Source organism: Protopterus annectens, chromosome 2.part1 (assembly GCF_019279795.1).
Source record: "Protopterus annectens isolate FY-2018-M chromosome 2.part1, PAN1.0, whole genome shotgun sequence".
Lineage (NCBI taxonomy): Eukaryota > Metazoa > Chordata > Ceratodontiformes > Protopteridae > Protopterus > Protopterus annectens.
Genome location: NC_056729.1, coordinates 1778398942 through 1778423413, shown reverse-complemented (window position 1 = coordinate 1778423413; position 24472 = coordinate 1778398942).

The window sequence follows — 24472 nt, the reverse complement described above, 5'->3', positions numbered from 1 at the left end:
TGGCACAGCATGAAGCATCAGAGACTATCCATATGCAACTAACAGTGGGTAAAACTGCCTTCCAGTTTATAGCCTGCTACAGACCACCCTCTGAAACCCAGGAACTCCACTCGGCCTTCCTGAGAACACTGAAAAATATGAAGGTCTCTCGAAACACCATTATATTGGGCGACTTCAACTACCCAAACATAGACTGGGAGCATTACTCTAGCTCCAACACCCTAGCCCAAATGTTCCTAGAATTTATAAACTCAAATGCTATGGAACAACTTGTTACCACTCCCACAAGAGGGGAAAACATACTAGACCTGATCATCACCAACACGGGGACTTTATGCTCCAGACCAGAAGTGTATCCCTCACTGGTAAGATCAGACCATAAACTAATCTCACTGGATATTCACATCCCGACATCACCCCCTGCCAAGAAAACCACAGTGAAAAGCTTCTCTAAAGCAAGTGTCACACTCCTCAAAACCGAGCTGGAATCCTTCAAAGCCCCCGGGCTTGTGGAAAATATGGCCCAGACTGCAGAATCCTTTATAAATGCATTCTATGAACACCTTCAGGAATGCATGGATCATGCAATCCCAAATAAAACTAAGACCCAATCCTCCAAAGGCAGACATCCTGTCTGGTGGACCCCAGCCATAAACAAACTATACAATAGAAGGAGGAAGCTACTACATGATAGAGCAAAATCCCAAAAAGGGAAGGCATCTCTGATTAGTATTAGCTAAAAGCTACGGGCACTCATAAAATCATCTAAGGCCAGCTTCGAGAGAAAAATTGCACAGGACACTAAGGATAATCACAAGGCTTTCTTTAGTTATGTTAGTAACCTGGGTGGGAATTCCCAGATATGCTCAGAAGTAGTCCAAAATGACAAAAAATACACCAAACCCACAGACATTACCAACATACTAGCTGACAGGTTCAGTGCAAACTTCTCCCCCCCCTCCCCACCAAAAGGGCAAATATCTATGCCAGCAGAGTGCTACCCCCCCCTGACATCTCAGATGCTCAGGTAAGAGTCGCCCTCTGAAAAGCAAAAAACACAGCATCAATGGGACCAGACGGTGTCCCGGGCTGTGTCCTACATGAACTCCAAGAAGAGCTAAACCCAAACATAAAACTACTGTTCAATTTCAGCCTTACTACAGGATATGTACCCAAAGAGTGGCGTACAGCAACAGTGGTCCCTCTCCACAAAGGTGGTGCCTCAACGGATCCTGGAAACTATCGCCCCATAAGCCTGACTAGCTTGGTCTGCAAAGCTACGGAAAGGATCATCATGGACCTCATAAATAAAGATATTGGGGACCTGCAGACACTGGATCCTACCCAGATCGGCTTAGTTAAGGGCAGATCCTGCCTTTTAAACCGGGTCGATTTCTTTGAAACAGTCACCAAGGCCATTGACGAAGGGAAGGTGGTCCACACAGCCTACCTGGACCTCGCAAAAGCCTTCGATACAATACCCCACTCAGGCATTATAGATAAGCTCACCAGCTTAAATATAAAACCCTATGTCACTAGATGGGTTGCAAACTGGCTCAAGGACAGAACCCACATGGTTAGAATTGCTGGAGCCATGTCAGACTCCAAACCAGTTACAAGTGGCGTCCCACAGGGCTCAGTCTTGGGACCTCTCTTGTTAGGTATATATTTCCTGGAGGTACAGGCCAACATGGAAGGACTGTGGCTGACCAAGTTCGCAGATGACTGCAAACTGGGCACCATAATCAACTCTCCAGCCGACACAAGCATCCTCCAAAAGGGCCTCATAAAAACAGACAACTGGTGCCAGAGCCATGGCCTCAAGCTAAACACCAAAAAGTGTATAGTGATCCCCTTTGGCAAAAACAAAGTGTCCACAAATTACCACATAGGTGGTAATCCATTAAGTACAGAAGAAGTAATTAGGGACCTGGGGATCCAAGTTGATAGCAATCTCTCATTTGACAACCACGTGGCCAAAGTGGTTAGAAAAACATTTTATGTAGCCCACCTAATCATGAAGGGATTCACACCTAGATCAGAGGAGGTCATTGTGCTTCTTTACTCATCCCTCATCAGGCCCATAATTGAGAACAATGCCCCTTTTGGGATGTACCTTACCAGACACCTGCAGCAACTGGAAAGACCCCAAAAGTACCTCACCAAGAGGATCAAAGGGCTCAAACAGATGCCATATGCTGCCTGGTTAAAGAAACTCCAGCTCTACTCAGTGGCATACCGCCTGCTCAGAGGCGATCTGTGCCTGACGTATAAAGCCATGTCCAACCCGGAATTAATGGACATGCTGCACCTCAGAAAATCCAAATCCCAATGAGCCACATGCTCGAGAGACTTGAACCTCAGCACTGAAATATATAGGACATGCGGGAGGGACAGATTCATAACCCAGAGGCTCCCTTCACTCTGGAATAAAATCCCAGTCCAGGTTAGGCAGAGTCCCTCACTGACTCTCTTCAAGAGGAATCTTGATGAGTGGATGGGAGATCGTAGGTTTACCCCGGGTATCACTTCTGTGTCACTGTTAGACAGAGGCACAGTATACTAACCTCGAAAAAGGCATAGCAAAATTAATTTAAAATGGGTGGCGAAAGCCAAACACACTCAGGCTAGGCTTATATATGCCCTAGGGCAGATAGCCTAGTATGAACCTATGAACCTATGCATTTGGCATTGTGGAAGTAAGGAAACAGATTGTATCAAGACTGGCCTCAGAGGCTCAATACCTCGGTTGCTACTGCAAGATCAAGAGACCACTCATGAGGCATAAGAGTATGGTGACTTAGCCTGTCCACTAGAAAATTTATCTAACCTGGAAAATGTTTTGCAGTTAGGAAAGCACTGTGAGGATGTGGATCAGTGTCACACTCTCATGGCCACTTGGTACAGGTGGTAAGAGCGGGTTCCCCCTAGCTTGATGATGTTCCATACGACAGAGGTGTTGTCTGTGTGGATGGTGATTGACCCCTCGGTGGAGGCTGTTCTGAAGTGCATGTAATACTAGGGGTACTATCTTGATCTCCAGAACATTGATGCATAGGTGTACCTCTTGTTAGGTCCGTGCTCTTTGGACTTTTCTAGTATTATAATTCCCACTTCAACCCCATAGAGGAGGTGTTGATAGTAATAGTGGTTGATGATAATGGGAGAAGAAAGGGATGTTTCTCAAAGACATATGGGGGCTGAGTCCATCATTTCAGATGCTTGCAACACATTGAAGACAGTTTTATGGGGTGATGAAGTGGGTGAGTAGCCTGTGGCCACTAATTGCACAATGTTCATTGCAGTCCTCTCATTAAATATGTGGCATGGAGAACTATTAGAATGGAAACTACTAGACTGTTCAACAAAGGATAAGAGAAGTTGGGTGAATGTCAGCTTTGAGGCCTTTCTGTACCTGTAGTCATAGGGAGACCAGCCTTGAAACTGCAATCTTTGCAATTTGAGTTGTCATATCTAGATGGAAACCTATTAAGATTTAAGACTGAGTGTGTTCCAGGTTTGAAATGTCATAGTTTATGTAGATACCCAAGGACCATCACAAGTAGACTAAAGAGTCTCTTTTCAAGATCAAAGATTCCTTTGTGATTGCAGCTAGAAGCCAGTCATTTAGTTAGGGGAACACACAGAGCTCTTGTAACCTGGCATGTACTGTGACTACAGACATGCACTTGGCATAGACTGAAGGTGTTGTGGTGAGACCAGAAGGCAATGTTCAGAACTGGTGAAGACTGACTTCCAGACAAATATGAGAAACCTTCTGGTCTGCTTTGCAATCTTGATGTGGTAACAAGCATCCTGAAGGTCTATCAAGCATATTCCCTTCCTGCATGAGAGGACATATGGACCTTACCATGACCATCTGGAATTTCATCTTTTTTACATGTAGATTTAGACTGAGGTATAGAATGAGCCTGAGGTCCTTGGTCTTCTTTGCAACTAAAAGGAATCTTGAGTAGTGTCAATATCTCTTAGGTCTGGAGGGGACCCCTCTTGGTAAGCTCTTTTCTGAAGAAGCTGCCAAGTTTCTCATGCTGTAGCCCTTCTTTGGTGGGGAGGGTATCTGGAAGGACCTTTGTACTAGAGGTAAAAACAAAAGGATGATGTAGCCTATGGATATTATTTCACTCACTCAGGAATACTCTGTGATGGGTTGCTCAATTTGTGGGGGTGAAGGAAGAGAAGCATCCACTGACTATCTTCAGATGGGAGCAAGCATGCAACTTCTCAGGAATGCTGAAACAAATCCCTGAAATGGAGCCTCTAAACCCTTGGTTTTACAGACACCCACTGTCCCTGGGGTAGCCTCCATTAAAACATCCCCTTTGCCACAAGGAGCTCTGTTTTTAAGAGGAGCCATATGAAGAACCCCGGAATTCCTTGAACGAGTCCCTTTCTACCTCTCTGATTCCTGGAAAGGAATCATTGGGGGTACTCAAGTGAACTCCAAAGACAGCAGTGTTCCCTTGTGCTCACTCTTCCTTAAAATGTCCTTGATTATGAGAGTAAACAGTGATCCATCACAGGGGGAAAATCATAAACTGTCAACCCAGCATAATGGTGCGTATCTATGCTAATATCCTCCTCTGTACTCACTTCCCCGTCAGTTGCATTATACAGCAACCTCATAGTCAGGTCAGTCATAGACAACTTTGCCAAAAGCTGAGCTCCCATTATCTTCCTTGTGACCAGTGTTTGGTGTCTCCAAAGGGAATCAAGAGTCTGGATAAATCCCTTTGGAACCAGTCATATAAGCTGCATAGTTTAATAACCGTGGGGGGATAAAAGGTCTCAGAGCTTAAGCCTCTATTCTAAATTGGTTTGTCATGCTGGATTCCCTGTTAGAAGGATGGCTCATAGAGCTCTCATCTGATAACTATTTCTTTGTGGCCCCTGCACCAAAATGTAATCTGTCAGATGTCCCATACTCCAACAGGGACAGTCCTTAGGAGGCCTTACAGTTTTGCATGTTTTTTAGCAGATGGATTCCACCATATTGGGGGTCTTACCATGCCCTTTCCACTATTAGGTCAATAAGGTATTTAGAGTGAGGGAGCACCCAAGAATTAGACTGTCCAGCTCTAAAGGCATCATTGAACACTTTCTTATCTGGGGAAGAGGTATCAGTGGGACAGCACCCCCCTCCCCCGTGTCTCATAATTTCTGTCACTTCTCAAAAGTGTAGTCTTAAGGGGGATTATGGGGGGGGACCTTCCCCTTTATCAAGGTCTGTGACATGGATGAGCAACATCATTTATAGGTAATCTAAGTGTCTCCATTTACCCTTATACTGCTGCACTTTGGTGAGGGGTGTCTTCTGAAGAGACAAAAGTGGGCTTGTGCCCTTCTTGAAGGGAGGGATCAAGAGCTGGGCTGTCCATGGGACTGATGATGATGAAGACTGAAAGTAGCAGATAGACTGGCCTGTGAGGGAGGAGCACCCCCTTCCTGCATTGGTTGGTGGGTCAAAATTCTCTCAAATGTCGAAAATGCTGATACCAGCACAAGTAGCACCAAGGAAGGCAACATTTGAGCCTTGTCCAAGTCTAAAATCAATAATCAGCAATCAACAACCGCTAGCCAACAGATGTCTAAGTAGACACAATGCTGCTCCCTCACTCCCAATTAATATCCACTGCAACCTTACTATGGCACCCTTTACAACTCACCAAATATCAATCTTTTCAAGAATACCTAAACTGCAACTGCTCCCTGCACAAACTAGGTATTAAACCCACACTGAAATGCAAGCATCCCTACTCGTATATCTTTTTTTTACTGTATCTAAAAGCTTTTGGTGATACCGACCTTAATTAAGGCCTAAACAATTATTCTAAACACAAAAATTCCACTAAATTCTAAAATACCTCTGCTCAATAAGCACTGCTTAAACAGCTTTCTGGCCTTTACCTCTATTCATTAATCTCTGAAGTGTTCATAACAAACCATCAGACTTGCGTATATGGATAATTTATTACAATCCAGACATGCTAGTCATCAACAAATCCTGATTCACACAAAAATATAAAGGACTTTTATCCAGAACGGCTCATCCAGACTCTGCTACACTTTGCTGTAAATGAAAGGTTACTTTGCTTTTATTTTTTGTATTTTGTATTACTTAATTGCCTTTTGATTTTTTGAATACTGTGGTTTGTTTTCTTTACCTTGTGTTTTACTTTCATTCTGCTTTAACAGCATATTAAAACTTCAAAAGAGACCACAGCTCTGTCTCTTTTGAGTCAGGCAGAATGGCAGAATTTTTTTCCTGCCCTCCCACCCAGTTACAGTTGTCTTGTTAAATACCACTGTCTTTCTAGTTGCCTGCCTCTTATGTTAATGTGACCATATATCTCATTTCCTCTCTACTTTCACTGGCTTGTGTGAGTAATCACAAAATCATCATTTTTGAAATCCCTCCCCTTCAACTATTTAAATTTATTGGCCATCCTACTGTATTCCATAGTACCAGAATACAAAAGTGACCACCCCTTTCAATCCACCTTGCTGTTTTAAAATAGTAACTCTCCACTAAACCTTAACTTTTTAAACAGGTAAAACTTAAGTTACCTACTTTCACATCTAACCTCTCTAGTGCACACTGCAGTGTGCATTTTTTTTTTCATCTTACCTTAAAGCATCCCTGTGACTAGCACTTGCTCTAATACCTGCTGGAAAGCACTAGGAAGCCTTAAACTGATACAAGCACTCAACTCTCCTTGTTAATAAGGAGAAATTAATAGTAGGCACTAAAGAGCCTATAATTGCAAAGTACCTTGCTAAGGTAAGGGAAAACAGCTCCTGTACTTTACAAAAAAAAAAAAAAGCACCAAACCAGGCATGTCCAAGGGTCAGCTTCCGGTGATTTCTCCTGTCCACCTGGTGAATCTGGGCATACTGGGGCAATGCAGCAATTGCCTCATGTACACAGACAACCCTCTCCTCCTACAACCCAACACTAGAACCTGTGAGAGATGCACTTATATAGCCAAAATGGAAGCAAAGCTCTCTCCACCCAAGATTGTGCTAGACAGTCAAGAGGAGAAGGTTAACACCCACACTACACCTCAAGCAACACATAGCCCTTCTAAACCCACATCACCAACACCCACATATAGCATCACTAAATCCACATATGCAGAGGCCCTTAACTGTAATCTGCCCAAGCAACAAGGACCTCTGAAGCTGAAGCAAACACCAATCACAACCAAAGTGTTACATAGTTCACAACACCAGTGTGCCACCCAGCAACAGCCCCCAAGGCAAGGCAAGACAACGTACCTAACACTTTAGTCATAGGTGACTCTATAGTCCGGCCCACTGATGTCCCACTCACCAGGTGAACAAGGAGAAAATTACAGTCAGCTGCCTGTCAGGTGCCAGGATCCACCACATAAAGCATGCAGTCAAGTCACTCCACAACAAGTACAAATATGACTGTCATTGTCCATGTTGGAGTGAATAACTTGAGGCGTACCTCCCTGGACTACATGAAAAGAGACGTGGAAGAGCTCTCGGATCATGTGGCCCAGGCAGGTATGACCCTAGCCCTGAGTAGCATCCTGCCTTCGCCCCGAATGATACCACAATATAAGGACAAAATGACTGACTTCAACAATTGGCTAGGCTTCTGGTGTCATTCAAAGGGGATCCAGTATCCGTCTGCCTGGGACGACATAATCGACAGACCACGATGCTTTGCCAGAGATGGTCTGCACCTGTCGCTCTGGGTTCAGGTTACTGGCTAAGGCTCTTGCCACCCCTATAGTGCCTTTTTTAGGCAAAGTTCAAAGGACAAAACCACCACCATAACAGGTACAAGCATGCAAAATCTGAAGGTAATGCAACTCAGTGCTAGAAGCCTAAATCTCAAAATGCACTCTCTCGAGGCACTCCTAAAAATTGTGAACATCGATATCTGTGCAGTAATTGAGACCTGGTTCAAGGCTGCAGAGAGCACCCCTGCAATACCAGACTACAACTCTTACCACACTTTTCAGCCACCAAACTAGGACCAAAACACTAAAGGTGGAGGAGTGTCAATATTCACCAAGGATATTCACACCACCAGGCTAGTTGCCCAACACAATGCGTCTGAAATTCTCCAGGTGAAACTAACACTAGGTAAGACTGCAATCCAAATTGTAGCTTGCTACAGATTCCCCAACATACCCCAGGATTCTCACTACACCTTTCTAAACATACTGGAAAATATTAAGATAGAACCAAACCCCCTAATATTGGGTGATTTTAACTACCCTGCCATTAACTGGGAAAACTACTCATGTACCAACACCTTTGCCCAACGGTTCTTGGAATTCATAAATTCCAATGCCCTGGATCAACTAATCCATTGTCCCACCAGAGGCTCCAATACCCTAGACCTGGTCTTTACCAACATGGGAAATCGATGCTCCACACCTATGGTCACCCCCTCGTTAGTCAGGTCTGACCATAAGCTAATCACCCTTAACATCCACATCCCACCCCCACCCCCCAGTAAAGAAACCTCCATAAAAAACTTTTCCAAAGCCAACTTCATGATACTCAAGTCAGAAGTGACAAACTTCATGACACCCATGCAGACAGGAACTGAAAGTTCAACTGCTGAATCCTACACTAAGGCACCATATGAGCACATCCACTCATGCATGAATTGTGCCATCCCAAATAGAACCAAGATGCTCTCATCCAAAAAAAGGAAGCCAATCTGGTGGTCCCCTGCCATAAACAAACTTTAGAACAAAAGGAAGAAACTGTTGCAGAAAAGAGGAAAATCCCAGGATGCAAAAAACTCCCTTACCAGCCTCAGTAAGAAACGGAGACCCCTCATAAAATCCTCCAAAGCTAGTTACCAAAATAAAATTGCCAAAGATTCCAAAGACAACCACAAGGCATTCTATAACTATGTCAAGAATCTAAATGACAATGCTCAGATCTGCTCTGGTCTAAAACAGAATGGCATTAAATATACTGATCCCAAGGATATTGCCAATATCCTGGCAGATCGATTTAGTGCCAACTTCACTCCCCTCTCACCCCCTAAATGGCCCATCTCAGTACCGGAAGATTGCCAAATTCCAGTAACAATGGCCACACAGGTAAAAAACGCTGTGTACTACATGAACTACAATATGAACTGGCACCTCACCTAAGTGTCATGTTTAATCATAGCCTCACCTCAAGTTTCGTGCCCACTGAGTGGCGCAGAGCTACAGTTATCCCACTCCACAAGGGGGGATCCACCTTGGATCCCAGAAACTACTGTCCCATCAGTCTGACGAGCCTTATCTGCAAGGCCCTGGAGCGTATTATCATGGAACTTATAAACAACGAACTATAAGAAGTGAATAAACTGTTGAAACAAAACTTATAAACAAAGACATTGGCAACCTTCAAACACTGGACCCCATCCAGTTTGTGTTCATGAAGCACCGATCCTGTCTCCTAAACCTGATTGACTTCTTCAAATCAGTCTCCAGAGCCATGGACAAGGATAAGGTGGTCCACACAGCCTATCTAGACCTTGCCAAGGCCTTTGACACCATCCTCCACACGGGAATCATAGATAAACTTACTAAGCTGGGCATTAACCCCTACATCACCCAATGGGTTGCTAACTGGCTTACTGATAGAACCCACATTATAAAAGTAGCCAACTCCAAACCCAGCTCCAAACAAGTGACAAGTGGAGTACCTCAGGCTTCAGTCCTGGAACCGCTCTTGTTTGGCATCTACTTCTCTGAAGTACAGGCCTACACTAAGAGACTCTGGCTAACAAAGTTCACAGATGACTGAAAACTGGGAGCCATTATTGAACCCCCAAATGATGTGGATACTCTACAAAAGGGCCTTACAGAAACAAATGCTTGGTGCCAGAGCCATGGGCTCAAGCTCAATGCCAAAAAATGTATAGTTATCCCCTTTGGGAAAAAAAACATGTACCCGTGAATTACCATATAGGTGGCAGGACACTAAACACCAAAAGTGTGATAAGAGACTTAGGGACACAGGTGGACAGTGTTCTCACCTTCGATAACCACATCGCCACAACAGTCAGGAAATCCTTCTATGTGGCACACCTCATCACTAAGGACATTTTGTCCAGAAAAAAGGAGGTCATTGTCCCACTGTACTCATCCTTCATTAGACCCATTACAGAATACAACACCCTGTTTGGTATGTACCTCTCAAGACATCTGCAACAACTGGAAAGGCCGCAGAAATACCTCACTAAAAGAATCACAGGCCTAAATCAGATGCCCTACGCTGACCACCTTAAAAAACTCCAGCTATGCTCTGTCGCATATCGTCTGCTCAAAGGCAATCTCTGCTTAACATACAAGGCCATGTCAAACCCAGAACTGTTGGACATGCTATACTTAAAGAAATCCCAATCCCTCAGAGCCACATGCTCCAGGGATCTAAACCTTGTCATCACAATAAACAAAACATGCTGGAGGGATAGGTTCCTGACAGAGACTCTCCAGACTCTGGAATAGATTGCCCATACATGTCAAGCAGAGTGCCTCTTTGGCCCTCTTCAAAAGGAACCTTGACGATTGGATGGGAGAAAGGAAATTCACCCCGGGGATCACGTCAGTTGCCCTGCTAGACAGGGGTCCAGGGAAGTAAATAGTATGGGAAGAAATAGCCAGGGAATTGTTATGGCAGGTTATGGCTAGGCTTCTATAGGCCCTTTTTTTTTTTTGCACTGTTATAACTTGATATTACTTGTGAACCTCTGCTATCTCTGTAAAAAACAAAAAAAAAAAAAATCTTGCTTTTTTCCCACTTTTCTGAGAGTTAAAAAAGTTCAGTTACAGGCTTGCTGTTCCTGAACTGTTTGAAAGTTTCTGTGAGGCCATTTTTGCTTGGGCTGAAGGAGGGTCTCTGTGTTCATCAGTGGCAGTGACTAACATTGAGCAGCTTCCCTGCCCCCCGTGGAGGTGGTTACTGACTTGAAACTGTAGTTTTATTGGCCACTAGGGGTCATTTCCATAACTCCTTCATTTATCCTCAGAGGAGTGGTTTAAGGCAGTAACTTGTAGTTTATTGGTCATTTTGGGTCATTTCCTGTCTTTTCCAGCCCCCTGCTATAAAGCACGCCTATAAAGCAGCTCCGGTTAAGCAGGTTTAAACTATTCGGGCTACCTAAAGTCCACTCTTCAAATTTTCCCTTAAAACTACCTTCCTCGAACTATACTACTGATCTAATCAGCGTATCCTATAATTAAAAAGATCATCTCTACTTGACTCCAAGTAGACTATTCTCTATCTGTTAAACGTAGCACTTGCTCCTACAGTACTTATTACCTTGATACGGCACTCTTGTCATAGATAGTACCCCAAAAAGGCAACCCCCCATTTCTCTGTCACCCACGTCCCCCCGAATCTTTTTAAAGTTTTTTGTCTATTCCTTCTAGCATGTCGAGGATCAGTTGCTAGTGTCCTCTCCTGCTCAGCTGGTGAACCTGGGAATATTGAGGCAATGTTACAATTGCCTCATGTACACAGACAACCCTCTCCTCCTCCCACAAAACACAAATACATGCAGAGATGCAACTATAGGGCCAAACTGGAGGCTGAGCTCTTCAACATAGGACTGGCAAGACCAGTCAGGAGGAGAAGGTTACCACACACACTATAGACCCAGTCTCACATAGTACCATTACAACCTCAAATCATACACATAAACACACAAAGACATACTGAGGCTCTGATCAAAATCTACCAAAACAGCAGAGGCCACCAAAGCAGACACCCAAACAACCACCACCTCAGAACACAACACCTGCAACACATAGATCTCACAGTCAGAGTGTCAAACAGTCACAGCCCTTAAGGCCAAACACAATGCCAGACACACTAGTCATTGGTGACTCCATAGTCAGACACACTGACGTCCCGCTCACCAGACTGAGTAAGGAGAAGGTCACAGTAAGCTGCCTGTCGGGCGCTAGAATCCGCCACATAACGCAAGCACTCAGGTCTCTCAACAGCAGGTACAAATATGACTCAGTCATTGTCCACGCTGGTGTAAACGACCTGAGACGTACCTCCTTGGACTACATGAAAAGAGACATTGAGGAGCTCTCTGATTATGTAGCCCAGACAGGTATGACCCTGACCTTGAGCAGTATCCTACCTTCACCAAGAATGATGCCACAATACAGAGATAAGATGATCAGCTTTAACAATTGGCTTAAACACTGGTGTCATTCAAAGGGGATCCAGTGTCTGTCTGCCTGGGATGACATGCTGGACAAGCCACGCTGCTTCAAGGGACGGCTTGCACCTGTCACCCTGGGATTCGGATATTGGCAAAGGCTCTTGCCACCCCATAGTGCCTTTTTAGGCAAGGCTCAAATTCTAAACCTACCACCCTAGAACACAAAAAGGAAAAAACTAAGGGTAATGCTGCTCAATGCCAGAAGTCTAAATCTCAAAATGCATGCACTCGAGGCCCTTCTCAGTATGGAGAACATCGATGTCTGTGCTGTGACAGAAACCTGGTTCAAGGCTCCTGAGAGCACCCCAGCGCTATCAGGTTTTACCTCATATCATGCGTTCCGCCCCAAAATCTGGACAATACCAAGAAAGGAGGGGGGGGTATCCATATTCATCAAGGACACCCACACCTCAAGACTGGTGGCAACGCACGATGCATCGGAGACCATCCAGGTGCAATTAACCATAGGCAAGACTGCTCTGCAAATTGTAGCATGTTACAGGCCACCCTCACAAACTCAGGAACCTCACATGGCCTTCCTGAAAACACTAGAGAGGATAAATGTATCACCAAACACCATCATACTAGGTGACTTCAATTACCCTAATATAGACTGGGAACACTACTCAAGCCCAAACAGCCTAGCCCAAAAGTTCCTGGAATTCATAAACTCAAATGCCATGGAACAACTAGTCACCATCCCCACAAGAGGAGATAACATACTTGATCTCATCATCACAAACATGGGAGCACAATGTTCAACACCGAGGTGTACCCCTCACTGGTGAGATCAGACCACAAACTAATCTCGCTGGAGGTCCTCATCCCACCCCACCTGAAATAAAAAGACCACAGCAAAAAACTTCTCAAAACGCGACCTCACACTTCTTAAGACTAGTGTGGTCTCCTTTAGGGCCCCGAGCGGCGGAAAACAGTACTCAAGCAGCTGAATCGCTTACAAATGCCTTCTACCAGCACCTGCAGGACTGCATGGATAAGGCAATCCCAAGCAAAACAAAGACTCTTTGTACCAAAGGCAAGCGTCCAGTCTGGTGGACCCCAGCCATAAACAAACTCTACAACAAAAGGAGGAAGCTACTACAAGATAGAGCAAAATCCTTAAAAGGTAAGACACCCTTGATCACTATAAGTAAAAACTAAGAGCTCTCATAAAATCATCCAAAGCAAATTTCGAGAGAAAAATAGCTAAAGACTCAAAAGACAATCATAAGGCCTTCTTTAGCTATGTTAGAAACCTGGGAGGAAACTCCCAGATATGCTCAGAGCTAGTTCAAAATGATGTGAAGATTACTGATCCTACAGACATTGCCAACATACTGGCTGACAGGTTCAGTGCAAACTTCTCCCCCCCAAAAGGAGAGATATCTATACCAAACGATTGCAGCCCCCAAACATCTCCAGCGCCCAAGTGAGAACTGCTCTCTCCAAAGCAAAAACACAGCATCCATGGGACCTGATGGTGTCCCCGGCTGTGTGCTCCATGAACTCAATGAGGAATTAAACCCACAGCTAGGACAGCTGTTTAATCAAAGTCTTACCTCTGGATACGCACCCAGGAGTGGCGCACTGCAACTGTGGTACCACTTCACAAAGGCGGTGCCTCCACAGACCCTGGAAATTACCGCCCATTAGCTTGACAAGCCTTATCTGCAAAGCCATGGAGAGGATCATAATGGACCTCATAAATAAAGACATAGGGAATTTGCAGACTTTGGATCCAACCCAGTTTGGCTTTGTCAAAGGCAGATCATGCCTTTTAAACTTGGTTGACTTTTTGAAACAGTCACCAAAGCCATTGATGAGGGAAAGGCAGTCCATACAGCCTACCTCGATCTGGCTAAGGCCTTCGATACAATACCCCATTCGGGTATCATTGAAAAACTCATCAGCTTAAATGTCAACCCATACATCACAAGATGGGTTGCAAACTGGCTGAGTGACAGAACCCACAGGGTCAGAGCTGCTGGCGCCATGTCAGACTCAAAGCCTGTCACAAGTGGTGTCCCACAGGGCTCAGTCCTGGGCCCACTCTTGTTTGGCATCTACTTTTCCAAAGTACAAGCAAACACAGGAGGGTTATGGCTGACAAAGTTTGCAGATGACTGCAAACTGGGCCATAGTAGAAAACACATCTGACACAGATATCCTTCAGAAGGGTCTCACAGAAATGGATAACTGGTGCCAGAGCCACGGCCTAAAGTTAAATGCCAAAAATGCATAGTCATACCCTTCGGGAAAAACAAGGTTACCCCTAGCTACCAAATAGGTGGCAATCCACTGAGCACAGAAGAAGTTATCAGGGACCTGGGGACCCAGGTTGATAGTAGTCTGTCATTCGACACCCATGTAGCTAAAGTAGTTAGGAAGACCTTCTACATTGCCCACCTTATCATGAAGGGATTCTCATCTAGATCAAGGGAGGTCATAGTCTCCCTTTACTCATCACTCATCAGACCAATGATTGAGTACAATGCCCCATTCGAATGCATCTGACCCGACACTTGCAGCAGCTGGAGAGGCCACAAAAGTTCCTCACCAAAAGGATAAAGGGTCTCAAAATCTGTCCTATGCTGCCCGACTGAAAGAACTCCAGCTCTATTCAGTCGCACCGCTTGCTCAGAGGTGACCTTTGCCTAACATACAAGGCCATGTCAAACCCAGATTTGATGAATATGCTTCACCTCAAAAATCTAGATCCATCAGAGCCACAAGGGCGGAGACTTAAACCTTGACACGGCTATTAATAGGACGTGCTGGAGGGATAGATTCATCACCCAAAGACTCCTATGCTGTGGAACAAAATCCCGGTACATGTGAGGCAGAGCACCTCGCTGGCCTTGTTCAAGAGAAATCTTGACCAATGGATGGGAGATCGCAGATATACCCCAGGGATTACCTCAGTGTCACTGCTCGACAGAGGCACAGCAAAATAATGGGTATAGTTCCCCATACTAAAGGGGTGGCGTAAGCCACAAAACGATGGGCTAGGCTTGTAAATGCCCACGGGCAGATAGCCTAGTATGAACCTATGAACCTATGAACCTAGGGTGATAGCCTAGTACCAACCTATGAACTTATGAACCTATGACAATGAAATATTTCCACTGGGATACAATATTCTAAGGCTAGAAAGGACTCATAAAAAAGGAAGTGGGATAGCCATTATCTACAAAATATAACTTAAGTATCTCCCTACACCCACTAAACTCTGCCCATGCCATAATGTTGAAACATTTATATCCTCACTCAATATCAACACCCAAAAGAACTTATGCATGACAGATGTCTACATAACCCCTGATAATAACATAAACACTGCTGGAGAATTTTGTTCCTGGATGTCAACCATTATCTCTGAAGAAACTATAACATTAGGTGACATTAATCCTGACGTGCAAACCACAGATAATGAAAAGTCTAGAAATGCAATAAACGTAATACGGGTCTGCCCAGCTCATCTCTACTCCTCCCAGACACAAAAAATCAACAGATAGGAATTCCATTATAGACTGAATACTTACAAACAAACCAGACAAAATAAACTATGCCAGTACTATCCACGACACCCTTACTGACCACCTGCCCATTCTTGCAATACCAGAGTACATTCATAACCAAAAACATTACTATAACCTTGCTCTCAATCTATTCACTTTTAATGAAGACAGTTTCATTACAAACTTAAAATTAATAAAATGGGGAAATGCAAAAGACAATCAATTTAGATAAAGCAATAGCACTATTTAATGCAATATTTCTAAAAAATATTAAACAGGGCTGGAGCATTAGCACCAAAAGAATTAAATCTAACCTAGCTCACTGGCTAACAAAAGAAACTAAACAGCTCATGGAAAACGGGGGTAAAACATGGAGAACCTGGCAAGAAATCTAATACTGATGCCAGCAAACAAAAGAACAGTTCACTTAGAGGTACTACTATAAAACCCAAATCCATTCTGACAAAACACTACTATATAAAATTATAAACAGCAAATCAGAACAGCCTTAAGATATTCGAGCTCACTGTGAACAAACTCCTAAATCCGGCCCATACAACCCAGTCTATCCCCAAAACCAAAGTAACAGGAGAAACGGTATTACTACTAGTCAATTTAATTCACACTTTGTGAATTCTGTTGCCTGTCTCTTAAACCCACAGTATTCTACAGCTAGTATAAACCTCCAGTCTCAATAGCTCATTCTCAAGCTCTCAAACTTCAACCTATCCCACCCTCCAGTATCACAAAACTACTTATACCTTTGAAACCCACCACGCTTGCCCCAAGCAACTTACCACACATAAAAATAGCTGCAGATGCTCTTTTATACCCTGTGTCCATCTTAATACACTGATCTGTCAAGAAAAGCTAAGTTCCCACTTCTGTGGAAAAACATCCTACATATTTCCCCTACATAAGGGTGGAAACTCCACTGACCTGCCCAGTTACAGGCGCATAGCCATCCTATCTCCTCTGTCTAAAATAGTTGGAAAGTGTGTACATCTCCATTCATTACTGAAAACTCACTGCCTTCCCCTTGCAGTATGGTTTCCGTACGCATCACAGCACCACCAGTGCACTACTAAGCTTTGTTGCAGCACTAAATCAAAGAAGAAACAGCAATAATCGTATCTCTTCCATATCCCTTAATCTGTCCAAAGCGCTTGACACTATCTTGGTTTAACACTTAAGCTGTCAAGGTGCAAAACAACATCACTTCCCTTCTCCCGGTAACTGTGGGACTCCATCATGGCTCTGTATTAGGTCTACTGCTTTTTAATGTATTCATTAATTACTCGCATTTAGCATCCAAATAAGCAACCATCATCCAATATGTAATTTCATAATCATCTGCCCTGCCAAAAACATGGTTAAACTATAACATTCCAGCCAAGAAGCTCTCTCACAGATTGAGACTTGACTAACTGACACACAGCTCCTTCTAACCCCCCCTCCAAAAAAATTCCAACTTGTGTTATTTGTCCCTAAGCAACTATCCAACCAAAAGAACCCATTCTCAATTCTATCATCTAATAATCCCAAGACAGAAATGGTAACCCATCCCAGACTTCAATAAAGGATCTCCATTTGAAAGGGATTCTTCACTTAAGTCTACCGAGGCATCCATTAACACTAACTTGGTTCTTAACTTTTGTAAATGAAAAGCTAACTGTTTCTCCCATTTATGCCTTTCAGTATTCCATACCTCAAAAAACTTTCAGAAAAAAAAACTATTATTTTCCTAATAGCAGTCAAATTATCGCAAAGAATACCTAACGTGCATGCATTAATTTATAAAGAACCATACAGAGATGATCTGTGGCTCACCTACAAGGCAATACTGGACCCTGCCCTACTAGAGATGCTTCATATCTGTAAATCTAACTCCTTGCACAGACACTCAAAAGGCCTAAATCTAATGTGTGACATCAGCAAAGCCTGCTGGAGAAACAGGTTTGTCTCCCAGAGGCTGCTCCATCTCTGGAATTGACTTCTCTTACATGTCAAACAAAGCACCTGGCTGAGCATCGTCAAGCGCAACCTTGATGAGTGGATGGGAAACCACAAATTTTTCCCAGTGGTTCCACCTGTGTCCCTCACTGACAGGGGCAACAGATGCTGGCTGAGATTTCTTTTTGGGGATAAACTCTTGGCTAGGCTTGTAAGAGCCATAGGGCCATTACCCTAGTAACCTCCTATGATCTTATATAACTCTGGACACTACCCAGTTTGGATTTTTAAAAGGCAAATCATGTCTCCTAAACCTGATTGACTTCTTTGAAGCAGTCACCAAAGCCACAGATGAGGGTAAAATGGTTCACACAGCTTATCTAGATCTCGCCAAGGCTTTCGACACCATCCCCCACTCTGGAATTATAGATAAGCTTACTAAACTAGGTATAAATCCCTATGTCACAAGATGGGTTGCCAACTGGCTCATGGACAGAACCCACACGGTGAAAGTAGCGGATTCCAAATCCAACATCAGACCAGTGACAAGTGGAGTACCACAGGGTTCAGTCCTGGGTCCTCTCCTGTTTGGTATCTACTTCTCTGAGGTGCAGGCCAACAAGGAAGGTCTTTGGCTAACAAAGTTTGCAGATGACTGCAAACTAGGAGCCATAATCAAAAATCCTAACGATGTGGACAAACTACAAAAGGGCCTCACTGAGACAGATACCTGGTGTCAAAGCCATGGCCTGAAGCTCAATGCCAAAAAGTGTATTGTCATCCCCTTTGGTAAAAACTCTGTACCCATGAACTACCACATAGCTGGTAGTCTACTTAATGCCGAAAATGTGATAGGAAACCTTGGGACACAGGTGGACAGTAGTCTCTCCTTTGATAATCACATCGCCACAGTGGTCAGAAAATCCTTCTATGTGGCTCATCTCATCACAAAAGGATTCTCATCCAGAAAAAAGAGGTCATTGTTCCCCTCTACTCATCACTCATTAGACCCATTATAGAGTACAACGCCCCTTTTGGTATGTACCTCACAAGACATCTATAACAACTAGAAAGACCACAGAAATACCTCATAAAGAGGATTACTGGCCTCAAACAGATGCCCTATGCAGACCGTCTCAAAAAACTACAGCTTTACTCCATCGCATATCGCCTACTCAGGGGCGATCTCTGCCTAACATACAAAGCTATGTCAAACCCAGAGCTGTTGGACATGCTCCACTTAAAGAAATCCCAGTCCCTCCGAGCTACAGGCTCTAGGGACCTAAACCTTGTCACCACAATAAACATAACATGCTGGAGGGATAGATTCCTGTCCCAGAGACTTCCCATACTCTGGAACAGACTACCTATGTCAAACAGAGCTCCTCATTAGCACTCTTCAAGAAAAATTTTGATGATTGGATGGGAAATGGGAAATTCACCCCGGGGATCACTTCTGTAGCTCTACTCGACAGGGGCACAGGAAAATAATTCTCTTGGGTGGCGAAAGCCGGGGTACATTTTTTGGCTAGGCTTGTATGGGCCCTAGGGCCGATAGCCTAGTACCTACCTATGAACCTATGAACCTATATGCATTTTTCCATAGGAGCAGAGTGTCATAAAACATAAATGCATTGTTCAACCCTAAGGTAGTTCCTAAGACTGCTTTAGCTTATTCTGTTCAGGAACCTGTCTTATTTTCCTTGTCGTAAGATGAAGAGGAAACAAATATGCATTGCATGAATTCACAATCCATTGACAGAAACCTGTCAATTGATTTCTTCTTTTATGAATGGAAGGTGGAGCAGTCCAATTAGTAGAGTCCCTTTCAAAATTGTTAGTTAAGTGCATTAACTATTAGTTATGACATATACAGTAAACAATTGATTATGGAGTTTAGGCTCACTTCATCATGTCTGTTGCTACTGCTTCAACCTTTTTCAAGAATCTATCTACCCAGAGTGTTTGTGAGGATAGTTGCTACTTGGCTATCCATAAACAGTAACTGGGGGTCCATTCTAGAAATAGAACAGGGTTTGTTTTGGCAGGACAAGCTTTGTGTAATTCCCTTACAACAAGATGAGGACACAGTGCTTGGCATTCTCATGACTGTGTCCAGTGTCCAGTGTCCTGAAGCAATGTTCCTTATGATGGGCACAGTTATACAATCATGTCAGTATACTCACTATAGCAATGGATATTTGAATAACAGGATCACTGCTGTTGGACATGATCCCCCAGCCACCTCACTGGCTCTACATATGCTACAGATATTATAACTATGTATATTTTGTTAATCCATACCAGTTACAAAGACTTGTATGAGTGTGCTGTTCATGTATATTATATGTTAATATACTAGTACTTTGTTATGCAATCTTCATCCATACAAAGTTATTTTGATAGGAGGCCACACTTTGTTAATAGAATACTCTTTAAGTATGTTGACTGATGTGTATAGATTTATTCTATGCATAACTGTTTCTTTCATGTTTTCAAGGCACCTTTTCCATCTGTACTGAGGGCATTTATTGGTAACATAACCCTGTATACCATTTGTAAGGAACACTAAAGTTCAGAATGAGGTACACAGCTGTTTTCTATTTACAAAATGGCTCCCTCTGATGGCCATGACACAAGCTTAAAGATCCATCTTGAAGACTGATGTCCACCTCCACCTTTGTCCCATTGCTGTATGGTTTCTTCCAGCGGTGATTTTCCTATTTGAACATTTACATTTTGGTAAATGTACTCACACAACTGTACTTCCCATGCATTCTCTTTGTCAGCGGTGATGTAAGACCTTGCAGTTCTCTGTGTTAATATTTATCAGGTCCTAAGCAAGGACAAGCTGCAGACCATGTATAACACTGTGACCCTGATAGCCTGTTGACCTGCTGGTCCTCACTGTTTGTTAATGCTGTAAATGGAAGCTGCACCTGCCACTGTCCTCCATAGTCCATTAACGGCAGCCTTTCATTCATAAGATCCATGGATAGTAACATACAACTTATATTAAACTGTAAGGAGTCATTGTACTTTAAACTAGTATAAGCACTGTTGTTCTTCTTCTTTTTTCGGCTTTTCCCAGTTAGGGGTCACCACAGCAGAACTCCAGTCCGCTAATGATTGGCAGTAGATTTTTATGGTGCCGAGGTACCAGCTCGACGCCCAACCTTCAACGAAGGCACGCCCTACGCATGTCTTTCGAACGCCACTCGACCGCGGGGAGGACATGCAGACTCCAAACAGTAGGTGCTCCAGCTGAGAATCGAATGGGAGAACCTCTTGCTGTGAGGCGACAACGCTACCGCTGTACCACTGTGGCTAAGTATAAGCATTTTACGATTTCCTATATATTATTCAGTTTATTTATTATACTGAAGTTATTTATTATATACTTTTACATCTGAATATAACTGCAAAATTTACCACTTATTTAAAATTTCTTATTTTTGTATCTCGAGCCTGGACTGAAAAGAGTAATTTGGTCAACCTACCAGTCTAAAGAGCAAATTAATGAATGAAAGAATAAATAAATCAATGCAAATGTGAACAGTGCTATTAAAATGCAAGAAAGTTAGAGATGGTACAGATCTTTGACTGTTGTCTACTTTCTCCCCCCAAAGCCACATATACTTATTTATTTATTTACATATTTGATAATCAGGTACATGCATTCAGGCTATGTTGGCCTTTTTTTCAGATATGCCCACCAAATATCAGTTACCTCTCCAGATGGACACAATAAATCTGTTTCTCTGCAAGAACAATGCTACCTGATACTTGGATAGGACTTGCATTACAAAGGATATCCAGAATACCATGATTATACATGTTTCCAGACTCCAGTGTGTCATGGTGAGCCTGATGACCACTCCCACAGGTTGTGCATTTTTGCATCATCAGCCCTTCTGTTAGAGATGGTGACAGCACAGAGCAAGCTCCTCCCTGTCAACCCCACAGGATGTCCCACCAGCCCCCTCCTATCAGCCTCATCAGACACCCAAACCATGATTCAAATCTGAGTTGCCTGGATTATTGTCAAGGCTTTATTCCTATATTCTCTATACTACTGGAGTTATCTATGAACACAAAAAGTAGTAATGCAGCAAAAGTCACAATACTAACAGGGACAAAAATATGCAGTAATAATAATTACTCCATGGCTATTGAGATTCAAAACCAGAAAATGATTAATGAACCACAGACTCTGATGATACTGAATAATGACATTATGTGTTTAGGTCAAGCAGGAGTAAATAATTATTTTTATATAGAAACATAGAGATGATATGTACCTCAATCGCTTCTATATATGTGGTGTACAATTGCATTGTATTCCATTATATAGTAATATGTTAGCAGTAACCTAATGTGTGCTTATGTCATGTGTGTATTCTTTAACTAGTAATTTATTCTTCAGTTTCTTTCCCATACTGAACCTGAAATAGGTTGATATGAATCAGTGCTCTAACCTGGCTAACAAAGATAAATATGAAAATAAATAAATGACATATTAACACTACTAATCTCTGTGGTTGTGCACTATTATGTAATAATAATAATAATAATAATAATAATAATAATAATAATAATAATAATAATAATACCATGCCTAGGAGATAAATCAGTTAGTTTTATACTGTGCCTTAATCTACCCACTCTGGTATAATCTCTGCTAATGCACATGTAAGACAGATCACTGATTCATATGAAGTATTAGGTCTGCTCTTTCCCTGCAGCTACTTACTGGTCAAGTGTGAATTAGGTGAGGTATTTTCACTAAAACTGGCATATACAAGTGTGATTATATGAGGTATTGCCAGCTATGCCAGCAGAAGTAGGGCAGTGGATGTGTAACATATGCCAGTGTAGCTAGCTGGAGTTTTGTAAATAATTGTATGTCATTTGTATATCAAACTGATTTGCACAGGTGCTTGTGTTGAAAATGCATTTGTAAGTTGTTTATGTTAGAAAATGTACCAACAGTGGGTACTGCAGGACAGCAAAAGAAATGTACCTGCATGCCATTCTGTATAGTAAGTTGAAATTAATACTGTAATAGAGGATACTGGAAGAGAAGAGGCTAATCTCAGTCCAGCTAACTTTATAAAATAGTTTGAAATTAAATTGCCTAGTTTTGGCCATAAAGATTGTATCTTACAGTTCTGATTGCAGTCTGTGAAAACAACGACTAGGAATCCTGCTGCATTGTCCTTAGCAGTGAACTAATTGCTACTCTGGAATGGAGGGAAGTATTGAAATGGTTTTATGGGTTCCAAATGCTATAACACATCTAAGCAAAGCTTTGTCTGTGGGTATGGTAACACATATGTGTGACATTCTGGTTCAGTTTCTAGTAAAGGATGGCAGTATGGGAACCAGAAGTCAGATAAACAGATGTATGTGATGTCATTCTGTAATCCAGCATTGAAATTATGTTTTAATACTAGATGAGACAGAAGTCTCAGAGCAGTCTATTTTTGAAACCTGACAAGAAGGACCCCTCAACTACATCATCTTGCCTTGCACTAATACATACAATAGGGGATTGCAATTATTTACATCACTCAGGAAAATATAGTGAGATTAGTTAAGTACTGCTTTTCTGTATCTGTGTTATTTTAATATTTCCTGTGAGTGAAACTCTGGTGTTTATTGTAAACATATATTTAGTATTTTCATGTTATTTTATTATTTATTATTAAATATATTTAAACTTTTATTGTGGCTGGTGTTTTAGAGACTATTTGAACCTTTGAGAGTACTTACATTTATTTGGTGACACAGTGGACACTCCTGAAAGCCTTACTGTATTGGTCAAATACTACCATTTGTATTAGTATTAAGTTTACTCATTATAATTGGGTGCCCTTGTAAAAGCCTTAAAGTAGCTGACTTTGGAATGTCCTGGTGGCAGTAACTCCCTTATAGTCTGGGCAGAGGGGCATAGCTAGTAAATCTGTGCCAACCTTTCCCAGGTGTGTGTGTGTGTGTGTGTGTGTGTGTGTGTGTGTGTGTGTGTGTGTGTGTGTGTGTGTGTGTGTGTGTGTGTGTGTGTGTGTGTGTGTGTGTGTGTAAATCAAATCTCAAAGAGTGTTTGTGAGTGTCAGTTACTTGGAGCCAGGACACAGATCACTGGTTTCACAGAGAGGGTGGTGAAGGCCTTGGCCTGGGACACTCGGCTGAGGACTCAACTCTATAGCTGTGCCAGTGGGGAGTCTTATTAGGGGCCTGGAGAGAGAGATAGAGAGAGAGAGTGGAAAACCCAGACCGTGGTCTGTGTGTGTTCCCTGTGTTCTCTTAATGGAAATTCTGCCTGGTGCATGGAGCTGCATCTGAAAATACTGTGTGTATCTATCTTTGTTCCAAATAAACATCCCTCACTGGCATCAGCAGTGAAGATTCAGACTCCTTGATTAATGGCCCAGAGGGGGAACGTCACAACTATTTTTGATAGCAGAACCCTATTGATTACACGTTCATCATCATTTTCATTGCACTGGAAAAACAAATGCTGGTGTACTGAGCTGACTTGAACATTGCACCATGTTTTGCAGGAGGAAAAAAAAAATAGTTTAGAGATACAGACACCCCTAGGAGTGGCAACAAAAGGTGGAATCCTTAGATGTAATCAGTAAAAGATGAAGTGTTCAAGACATGGATGCCAAGAACTTCGGTTCAAGAGGTGACTCTTGGTATCCACGTTGAGATAGCTGTTTTGATTTCTGCCTGTCTTTATGGGCCA